Genomic DNA, 7,139 nt, shown 5'->3' on the forward strand with positions numbered 1-7,139 from the left:
GGGTATCAGGCTTTACTGACTTGGTTTCTGTAACTCTATGTAAGTGTTCGTACCTATATGCAGGGTATCAGGCTTTAATGACTTGGTTTCTGTAACTCTATGTAAGTGTACCCTATATGCAGGGTATCAGGCTTTAATGACTTGGTTTCTGTAACTCTATGTAAGTGTACGTACCTATATGCAGGGTATCAGGCTTTAATGACTTGGTTTCTGTAACTCTATGTAAGTGTACGTACCTATATGCAGGGTATCAGGCTTTACTGACTTGGTTTCTGTAACTCTATGTAAGTGTACCCTATATGCAGGGTATCAGGCTTTACTGACTTGGTTTCTGTAACTCTATGTAAGTGTACGTACCTATATGCAGGGTATCAGGCTTTACTGACTTGGTTTCTGTAACTCTATGTAAGTGTACCCTATATATAGGATATCAGGCTTTACTGACTTGGTTTCTGTAACTCTATGTAAGTGTACCCTATATATAGGATATCAGGCTTTACTGACTTGGTTTCTGTAACTCTATGTAAGTGTACCCTATATGCAGGGTACCAGGCTTTAATTATGACTTGGTTTCTGTAACTCTATGTAAGTGTACCCTATATGCAGGGTATCAGGCTTTACTGACTTGGTTTCTGTAACTCTATGTAAGTGTTCGTACCTATATGCAGGGTATCAGGCTTTAATGACTTGGTTTCTGTAACTCTATGTAAGTGTACGTACCTATATGCAGGGTATCAGGCTTTACTGACTTGGTTTCTGTAACTCTATGTAAGTGTACCCTATATATAGGATATCAGGCTTTACTGACTTGGTTTCTGTAACTCTATGTAAGTGTACGTACCTATATGCAGGGTATCAGGCTTTAATGACTTGGTTTCTGTAACTCTATGTAAGTGTACGTACCTATATGCAGTGTATCAGGCTTTACTGACTGGGTTTCTGTAACTCTATGTAAGTGTACCCTATATATAGGATATCAGGCTTTACTGACTGGGTTTCTGTAACTCTATGTAAGTGTACCCTATATATAGGATATCAGGCTTTAATGACTTGGTTTCTCTAACTCTATGTAAGTGTACCCTATATACAGGGTATCAGGCTTTAATGACTTGGTTTCTGTAACTCTATGTAAGTGTACCCTATGTGCAGGGTATCAGGCTTTAATGACTTGGTTTCTGTAAGTCTATGTAAGTGTACCCTATACAGGCTTTACTGACTTGGTTTCTATAACTCCATGTAAGTGTACCCTATATACAGGGTATCAGGCTTTAATGACTTTGTTTCTGTAACTCTATGTAAGTGTACCCTATATATAGGGTATCAGGCTTTAAATAACACGATTGAAAACGAATACTAAAAATGCGATTTTACTTCCGAATCGATAAAAAATAAAGTGTCACCCGTCAATTCAAGTGTTGTTTTTCGGTATGAATCTCATCACAGGTTTCCATCACAGAAGATCAAACTATCTCCCCTTTGCAAATTTATACTACAAACCAGAGCACTGCAGGTTTAGTTCCCACACGGAAAGGTCAACTAAGAACGCCGATAGCTTATCGTTAATTTGTACGTTCTCGAGGAAAATTGTTTATAATGTTATTAGGCCCTGTCATTGTACATGAATTATTAACGCATTTGTTATTAGAGGTTAATTACATTCCCAAGAACATATAGAGAACTGTTTACCGAAGGAAATAAAACGCCCACAAATCTCTCGGGAAAAAACTCGTTTAAATCAACAAAACTGCGCTATGCAGAAGTATATTTTGAACTATAGGTACATGTATGTGACCCTTATACATTAGGGTTACTTGTATACAGCTCAATAAAGACACAGGGGTGTGTGAATTATCAGCGCATAGTTATCTGATACAGAAGTTAATTGTATTTCCAAGAACGTATACGAGTCTCGGAACTGTTTACCCAAGGAAATAAACGCACAATTTCTTGGGGGGGGGGGGCGTTTAAATGAACAAAATTGTGCTAGGCAGAAGTATAATATGAGCCACATACATGAATGTGAGCCATATGCATATGCATTGTATTAGAGTTACATTGTGTTCAGCTCCACAAAGACACCTTTACCCCGCTTTTAAATTTACCACGAAGGGCATTCATTGAAAGGTTTATGTTAATAGAGTTTAATAGAGTTCTCGGAAAGTCTAGACCGTTTATTAGAGTTCCAAGAATGCATGGTGAAATTGAAGACCCTGGGAAAGATGTAGAGTTCTTGGTAATAAACCATCACCAAACAGACAGGGAAAATGAACCAATATTTGAGAAGTACAAGGTCATTCTATAAGTAGGCCTATCTGAACATTTTAGCGAATATATCTTGTTTGATGAAAAAAACGCTCCAATTGCAGGTTTAACATAAATCTATAGCCAGCTAACATTTTTGTAATGAACGATGTACATTTTGTGCGAATTATATATATTCTAAGTTTACAATCACTTTTAGAATACTAGTGGAAATACAAGGACGAAACAACACGTGTATGATATTAATCGCCATAATATATGTAGATAATTTTTTTAAATTTAATTTATTATCATGCCATAGAAGGTTGTCTAGGCAAAATTAAATAAATTGTCATATACCAAGGGTAGCGACTATTGGCCGATAACAATTTAAAAAGAACAACTGGCGAGACGAAGGACAGGGTTAGGCCTACAAAAATTCGTTTAGTTCCGGTTACCCGACCCCGCCTAGTTTTTCACGCCGACCCTAAACTATTTTTCAAGAAAAAATAATAAAATCGCGAAGATAGTGAAGTCTCACAGGAAATAGTGGACGCAGAAACTGACATCAACTTAGAAAGAAAATATAAAACTGTTCTTCCAATCTGTAATGGCGGTACATATGATGAGAAGAAACCAATAACACAGAGACCATATGGAAAACAACGGAAAACATAACTACCTGAACTAGACACTCACACTCAACAACTACAGATACATGAATAATACACGTGGTCTATATGACCACAACCAAAATAGGTCAAAAACGTCATGAAAATAGTCTATCCTATTTCCAAGGATGTCTTGCTGAAGCTCGAAGTGGCAACCCTGGCCTGGGAAACACTATAATATAAGCAAACGCAGCAACGCATATTCAGCAGAATGACACTGTACGGCTATTGAAATGTTAAACGGAATTAGGTTACTTTACTATGCACTGTGGTAAGACTTTTGAACGATAACAAATCATTTATCTTGTTTCTCATAGCAGTCAAAATAATAGTACTAATGAAACTTTTTTTTCATAAATACACTCTTGCTCGTTCAGACCATAATTAATGCAAGGAACGGTCGGCACTCTTGTTCTTGAGACTTCTTCAGAAAAAAAGGAAATTTATCCTATTCGTAAGTTACTTTTTAAAAGGTGCCTAGATAACCCAAAGAAACGTCCGCACGTTTCTAAGAACGCAGTATAGTAGAATCATAGACCCTGGGAGTGACATGTAAATCAAATTCTAACCCAAAGCGAAAATAATTTATTACCTTGCATATCCAAATGAGCTATAGTGTACTACTAGATTACTTCAAAGTGATACCGCTACTTGAATAAGATATAACCTGGGTCACCGACCTTTTTGTGATGTGAATATTTAGCCCGACCATTATTAAGACTCACGTATGTGCATTTGAATAGACACCAATCGAGTTAACCTGTGTTGTTGACGTACACTGTAATTCGTGCATTAAGATCTGATGTGTTCCCAATTTTGCTATATTTTGTGTCTTGGTAGTTCATTCCAAATCTGAATCTTTATCTTGCCGACTAAAATGGCCTGGGAAACTTAAACTATCTCGTTTCCTAAAGCATACAGATCTCGAGTCAGCTAGTTTTAACACAAATACTACAAATACTTGTATGTCACATGCATACATATAGCGCGTTACAAGTTACTGTGCACTTGCTCTGTTCGGCGCAAATATTCAGGAACCAATAAGAAACTGCACATGCTACATCATTGTCGTAAAGCACAGCCTCTTTTACGGTACCGTCCAAGACGCATATTTCGTTGCTTCAGAAATATGTACTCTGGCTTTCAAGAATGTATCTATTTCATTTTACCAAACCAATAAGTAACAGATACGCACTTTATTAGATTTCTTATGTATCAATAGTTGATATTCTACATCAAAATTGATCACATATTACATGTATTGTGAATTTCGATTTAGCATTCTTCATTTTCCTCTTTTCTTAATCTACTGGACGCAATGTGTCACGGATTGTCCAGATTTCCTTGTCACATAATTATTTGATTTCTCAAACCGTGTCCAAACCTATACTCGAATATGTATGTATGTATGTATGTATGTATGTATGTATGTATGTATGTATGTATGTATGTATGTACGTACGTACGTACGTACGTACGTACGTACGTATGTATGTATGTATGTATGTACGTATGTATGTGTGTATGTATGTGTGTATGTATGTATACAAGTGTGTATGTATGTATGTATGTATGTATGTATGTATGTATGTATGTATGTGTGTATGTATGTATACAAGTGTGTGTGTATGTATGTATGTATGTATGTATGTATGTATGTATGTATGTATGTATGTATGTATGTATGTATGTATGTATGTATGTATGTATGTATGTAGGTGTGTGTGTGTGTGTGTGTGTGTGTGTGTGTGTGTGTGTGTGTGTGTGTGTGTGTGTGTGTGTGTATTTTAGGACCTTCAATTTTATCACTAGGACCTTCAATTTTATCAATACCTTGCAAAACACTGACACATTTTCCAGTCTCTCTACTTTTAGAAAAGATGTCCTAAATGAAATAGTTCACCAAATTCGACGTTTGTGTAGAAAATATATTTGAACCGTTGCATACTACTGAGCAATAATTGAAAGTGTTTTAATAAGCTGCCATTCATCATTTCACCCGTTAAATTAAAACATTTCTCTTTTAAATCATGAAGACACTCTGCAATGTTGAAGTAGTTGCTTTATTGTTCTTAGCTCAATACATCACTCTTCAATACAAAGTCACCTTCTCGGGAATTTTCCATCACTATATCAAGGTGCCATTTTCTGAGCTAAATGACGTCATAACACGGGATGCATAAGTGACAAGCTATACCATGTTTCTGCAATCGATATAGTCATTAATTTTTTATTTTAATTTGGCAGTATGCCAAAAATCCCTTTACGACGACGAACAAGTTAGAACCGTTTCGCCGACCTAAATTTTGCAATCCAGGTATGTGTTTTGCAATTCTCTCTATTCTATCCAATTTTGTAACACAATGAAATATAACTCTGCAAAGTCAACACGTCGAGAACCCTTTTAAAATGCAAATGTTAGATTGACAAAACAGAACCTGAAAGCAATCTTTAATTTGCAGTACTGTCTACCTCTGAGATAAGATGGAATTTCATTTCAGCTTTCACAGGCATTTGATGATTATTTGTGAAGGTCATGGTTATAGTCAAGAATGTACCACTGCATGGGGTAGTTGAAGGACATGCAAACCATCACACGCATATATACTATATGTGGTAGTCTTTAGCTATTTGGCAGCTAGGTTATATTCTGGTGTTTGCATTGCCCTATTAAGGTACTGCATGTTACATTAGATTGCTTCCGGAATTCTAAACTGTACATTATATGTGATATATTCTTACGGTATCTGCTAGGTATTTGTTTAATACAATTACTATTCACAATTCAACGAACTACCAAAGAAGAAAAGGAGAATTAACACAACGAAAGTCATTCCTCGAAAATGAAGGGATATGATTTAAAGCTCAGATATTTGCTTTGCGTCAGTACATCGTGTCAGAATCTAAAAAAGAAAGTCACATATTTTCAACTGAATTGGTTAATTCTGAAATGTGATGTGTGGGGAGGAGTTGAGTGGGGGGGGGGGGGGTCAGTTGTGTTATGTTACACTAAAACATTCACTTTTCTTATATTTGCTGTAATACATTCTATATGACACGATAACGTAGTACTGCTATACCGATTTAGGGTAGAGGTAGTATATGTGACACGATAACTTAGTACTGCAATGCATAGAGGTACGTAGTATGTGACACGATAACGTAGTACTGCTATACCGATTTAGGGTAGAGGTAGTATGTGACACGATAACTTAGTACTGCAATGCATAGAGGTACGTAGTATGTGACACGATAACGTAGTACTGCAATGTCGATTTAGGGTAGCGGTAGTATGTGACACGATAACTTAGTACTGCAATGCATAGAGGTAAGTAGTATGTGACACGATAACTTAGTACTGCAATGCATAGAGGTACGTAGTATGTGACACGATAACGTAGTACTGCAATGTCGATTTAGGGTAGAAGTAGTATGTGACACGATAACTTAGTACTGCAATGCATAGAGGTACGTAGTATGTGGCACGATAACGTAGTACTGCAATGTCGATTTAGGGTAGCGGTAGTATGTGACACGATAACTTAGTACTGCAATGCATAGAGGTAAGTAGTATGTGACACGATAACGTAGTACTGCTATACCGATTTAGGGTAGAGGTAGTATGTGACACGATAACTTAGTACTGCAATGCATAGAGGTACGTAGTATGTGACACGATAACGTAGTACTGCAATGTCGATTTAGGGTAGCGGTAGTATGTGACACGATAACTTAGTACTGCACTGCATAGAGGTACGTAGTATGTGACACGATAACTTAGTACTGCTATACCGATTTAGGGTAGCGGTAGTATGTGACACGATAACTTAGTACTGCAATGCATAGAGGTACGTAGTATGTGACACGATAACGTAGTACTGCTATACTGATTTAGGGTAGAGGTAGTATGTGACACGATAACTTAGTACTGCTATACCGATCTAGGGTAGCGGTAGTATGTGACACGATAACTTAGTACTGCAATGCATAGAGGTACGTAGTATGTGACACGATAACGTAGTACTGCTATACCTAATTATTATACAGGTAGTATGTGACACGATATTAACTTAGTACTACTATGTCGATTTAGGGTAGAGGTAGTATGTGACACGATGACGTTTATCATGGCCGCCCCGGCACAGACGGAGTGAGTTTTACAACATTTCTTTCAAAAACCGCCATGTCTAATACCTTTCAATATGTATAGCTAGAGATACCATGTTT

Source organism: Glandiceps talaboti, chromosome 12 (genome assembly GCF_964340395.1).
Source record: "Glandiceps talaboti chromosome 12, keGlaTala1.1, whole genome shotgun sequence".
In the NCBI taxonomy this organism is placed as follows: Eukaryota; Metazoa; Hemichordata; class Enteropneusta; family Spengelidae; genus Glandiceps; species Glandiceps talaboti.